At 47.2% G+C, this 4,869-nt stretch overlaps 1 non-coding gene across 1 annotated transcript; it reads left to right on the forward strand.

Annotated features, from left to right (window-relative positions):
* Positions 1–3,098: 3,098 nt before the first annotated feature.
* LOC119920081 lies at positions 3,099–3,236 on the forward strand. The gene has a single exon (XR_005447848.1). It is a non-coding gene; the product is annotated as a small nucleolar RNA SNORA7 (small nucleolar RNA).
* Positions 3,237–4,869: the final 1,633 nt, after the last annotated feature.

Consider the following 4,869-nt stretch of genomic DNA (forward strand, 5'->3'; position numbering starts at 1 on the left):
AAAAGGGGATGGGCCTGGAGGGGATGCCCTCAGAGACTGCCTTCTGCTCCCAGACGGCTGTGTCTTTCTGGGAAAAGCTGACCCCACTGCATTGGAAAAACTGGTGGGGAAGGACTTGGCTTTGCCCAGGATCTGCGTGGATCCTGCCACCTCTTAGAGGTCGAGAAGAGAGGGGTCGAGTAATGAAAGGTGAGAGTGGAGGGCAGAGAGAAAAATATATTTAGATCGTAGAGGGAAATGAGGGCAAAGGATGGAAGGAGGAAGAGGGGAGGAGGAAGAGGAAGGAGGAGGGGGGGGAGGAGGAGGAAAAAAGAGGAGGAAAGGTGCCGAGTGAGAATTCTGCCCAAAGTAGTTAGTTCTGTTTGTTACTTAGATTGAGATTAGTTCCTGTTGAGTTCTTTCAGGCCTTCAAGGTTACGAGCATGTCGAAGAGAGTTTTGCAAAAGTCTGGACATAGTTCTGTTGGGCCAGCCATTTCACATGCTGATGAAGGCAGAGAGAAGAGGCAAATACAGTTGAGTTGGAGTCATTCCTGGTTAGCTCTTGTCCAGTCAGATTGGGAGGAATTTAAGTGGCAGCGTGTCCCCACAAGCTGTAGCATGTTGGTAAGGATTTGGCTGCAACTTTTGCACTCTGGACCACGGGGGCCATAAGCAGCCTGAGGATGGCTCCTCTAGCTGAAATGTTCTGGGACTCATTGTCTTCTCATGCTGTTTGATTTTATGTAGTAAATCCCTTCTAATGCACTTGCCACCAACCACCTTGCTTCTCTCTTAGATCACAACCCACTCTGGGCCAGAGCCACCGAGTATTATTTATCCTTAGCACACTCTTACTAGGACTTACTACTGACCTTTGCCTCCAGTAAGCATTTAATCTGTATCATTGAATAAATAATGAATGAATAGGATACTTAAGATATGTTGGTAAGATGTGTTGTGTGAACACAAGTACATGAGTGGGATTTGGAGGTTGGAAATCAATCAGGGAAAGCCTTCTTGAAAAGATGTGATTTCAGAAGGTCTTTGAAGTTGGGAAGAACTGTGGCCTGGTGGAGGTAAGCTCCAGGAGGAAGGAAGTAAGCAAGAGTTCAGAGGTGGGAGAAGAGAAGACCAGGTACAGTAAGTAAGTTGGTTTAAGAGGAACAAAGAGGGTGAGCTAGGGTGTAGTGGGAGAAGAGTGGATAAGTAGAAGGGAGAGAGCTGATTGAGTGGCTTACAGCCAAAGGTCAGGGGTTTCTGCTAGATGTTGAAGGGAATGAACAAAAATTGGGGGTTCCTCTCGTGCTGTCTCCTGCTGTCTCTCAATGTCCCTTTCTCTCCTCCTCCACTCCCTTTTCCCACACTCAATCTCTCACTTGGTTTCATGCCTCCCCATGCACTGGCCTTCAACTTCCTGTTCACAAACCCACTCTTCCTGGAAGTCATTTTGGGTGGTTTGGGTTGGGGTGCCCTGCCTCAATACCTTGATGTTTGAACCATTAGGCATTCTGAAGTAGACTCTGAGCACCATAAATTACCATGCTTATCTGCAGTACTCTAATAACAATTGTGGCCTAGTGGATAGAGCATGGGCCTGGGAATCAGAAGGACCTGGGTTCTAATCTCCCTTCCACCACTTGTCTACTGTGTGACCCTGGGCAAGTCACTTCTCTCTTCCTCAGTTACCTACTCAGTAAAATGGAGATTAAGATTATGAACCCCATGTGGGACATGGACTATGTCCAACCTGATTAGCTTGTATCTACCCCAGAGCTTAATATGGTGCCTGGCACATAGTAATACCATACCATAAAAAATTACTAATAGCAACTGAGTGTACATGTACAACTGGAATAACTTCTACAGTAAGGGTGAATAATTGGAGGTTCATTCCACACAGAACTTCCTTAGCTTCTAGGGGGCATATTTGATGATTTGGTCTGATTTAACTAGAGATTTAAATAGTCATTCTATTTACTGAGCACCCTCTGGGTGCATTGCACTGTACTAAGCACTTGAGAAAGTAAAATAGAAATAAATGACACAAGAAGCTTATAATCTTTTTTACTTTGTGAGAACCAAAGGAGGGAGTAGGATGAAGAAGATAAATACTACTACTCAGCATCCATTTAGTGTGGTATGCTGAACTAGGTATTATGAATCCCATGGTGCCTGGCACATAGTAAGTACAGAATAAAGAAGTGGTATGTTCCCTGCCCACAAGGAGGTCACACTCTACTGGGGGGAGACAAACATAAAGTAATCCAAATACATGCAAATGGACTGAGGATAGGTATAAAGTTTTTAGGTTCTAGAGTTGGCCAATGGGTTTATATAGCTTTGTGTGCTGGGAAATTGGTAAAGAAAGTGTTTTTGGAGGGGGTGGAACTTAGGGAGGGTTTTGAATGTGGGGAGAGCTGTGGTCTGTTTAGTGTGGGAAGGGACAGAGTTCCTAGCCAGGGGAACAGTAGGGGTGAGGTATAGTTGAGGATGAGGAACAAAGGTTCCTCTAACCTCTAACAAAGGTTAGAAGGTTGGCATGGGAGGAACAAAGAGAGCAAGTTGAGAGATAGTGAGTGAAGAGAGTAGGGGAGTTTGCAGAGAGGAAAGCTTCATATAGATGATTGGTGCAGTAACATGTAGTGAAAATTGGAGTATGGAGTAGGGAGAGGCTGGAAGCTGGGAGACCTGCAAGGAGGCTGTTGCACTAGTCAAGGGGCAAAAAACAAGAGTTTGTACAAGGGTGATAGAAGAATCAGCAGGATTTGGCAATAGATGAAATGTGAGAGCTGAAAGGCAGTAAGGATGATGCTGAGCTTGTGAGCTACTGAAACACAGAGGATGATGGTGTTTTTGACCAAGATGGGAGTTAGGTGACCAAGATGGGAGTTAGGTGGAGGACTGAGTTTACAGGGTAAGATGAGGATTTCTGTTTTAGATATATTGACTGGGGAGTGGGGCAGCAGGGGAGGAGATATGCTTTCTGTCCAGGTGAGAGCTTCAGGTTTCTGACGATAGAATTGAATTTTCTTTGTCTGCTCCTGGTAAGGGAAGAAATGAGGCCACAGAGAAGCAGCGTGTCCTGGTTAAGAGTTGGCATGGCTTAGTGGAAAGTGTCCCCTCTCAGGGTCGTGCTTGGAGAGTTTCCAGTACTCTACCAGTCTTGGCTACAGGAGGGAGTGTGAAACAGTGGTCTACCCATTCCGTTCCTAGCTTGGGCAGTGGCTAGAGAATGGAAGGCAATCTGCTACAAGTCAAAACTCACCCATTCTGGGCCACAGCAACATGGGAGAGAGTCAAGGGTGCAGACCCGAGTTTACTGCACGGAAGGCCACAGTGGTAAACCACTTCTGTATTTTTACCAAGAAAACTCTATGGATACATTACCAGAATGATTGCAGATGGAGAGCAGGGCATTCTGGAAGAGATATGTCCGTGGTGATTCTATGGGTCAGAAATGACTCGATGGCATAAGACAAGACAAGTGGAAAGGGCATGGGGCTGAGAGTTAGAGAATATGGGTTCTAATCCCGGCTCCATCACTTATCTACTGCTTGACCTTGGGCAAGTCACTTAACTTCTCTGTGCCTAAATTACTTCATCTGTAAAATGGGGATTAAGACAAGAGCCCCAGGTGGAACAGGGACTATGCCCAACCTGATTAGCTTGTATCTACTCCAACGCTTTGTACAGTGCCTGGCACAAAGTAAGCACTTAACAAATGCCATTTTTTTTAATAGACACCTGCCCACCCACGGCTCCTTTGGGACAGGGGAGGCTCAGCCTGTTGGGGGTCTGAAAGAGTGAAAGTGAGGGACCACCTATCTTTGTTGTTTCTCCCTTGAAGCAGGCCAGGCCTCCCCTCCCCTTTTCCCCAAGGTGGGCCAAAAGGGTGGATGGTCGAATGGTACCAACCTTGGGACTACTAATCATGAAAGTCTATCCCCAGCTCCTCTCTTCTCCCATTGCTGCTTCCCCAGCTGGATTGGACTTGCCGCAGCCTCAGACTGATAGGGCCACTCCACCTCACCAGAGCCTGCTGATGCAGCTGCCTTTCATGTGAAACTCAAATCCCAGTGCCAAGCACTTTGCTAGACTGCCTTCAGGGAGAAATGAGTCCAACAGCTAGCCCAAGGTGATCTGACATAGATTTGGGGTCAGATGTACTCAGTTCTCTACTTATTAATACTTGGAAGTTGGAGATTCATTCTGGATTGTCTTCCCTCCCTCCCTTTCATGGGGGTCAGAAGCCATCAGATAAACAGGTGGTCATTCCTTTTAATTTTACCAACTCTCTTTGAAGTCGAACCGAACGGCAACTCCACACACTCTCTCCCCTGAAGCAGTCCAGACCTACCCCACACCTCTCTCTCCCCTCTCCCCACCCGAGTCACTGTCCTCAAACAGCTTCCATTTCAGCCTCTTCTTCCCCATCGCTCCCAACTCCATCTCTTCTCACCACTGTCACTGCCTCCATCTCCAGCAGCCAAGTGACCTTTCCATGTCCCTCACCCTCCCACACTCCTCCCAGCTGCCCCACCTGCTAGGATTTTCCAAGACGGCTGAGGTGGGGAGGAGGAAGAGGAGGGGGAGGAGGAGGAGGAGAAGGAGGATGAGGATGACAAAGCAAAGGCCCTCACCTCCCACTCTGCTTGCTGAAAACAATTGCTGTGTTTCACGTTGCTGGCAGTGAGGATTGGGCGGGGGTCAGCCTCCCAGCCACTTTCCCAACCTTCCTTGAGAACGTGTAGCATCTTGCTCCCAAGGGGAAAGACCTGGAATCATAAATTATCTTCACATTTGAGTAGCCTTCCAACTCTTCAGTGAGCCGTTGGGTGACTAAAATGAAACTGACACATATGGAAAATGTCTTTGCAATGAATAAGAG

This window comes from Tachyglossus aculeatus, chromosome X1, assembly GCF_015852505.1.
Source record: "Tachyglossus aculeatus isolate mTacAcu1 chromosome X1, mTacAcu1.pri, whole genome shotgun sequence".
Lineage (NCBI taxonomy): Eukaryota > Metazoa > Chordata > Mammalia > Monotremata > Tachyglossidae > Tachyglossus > Tachyglossus aculeatus.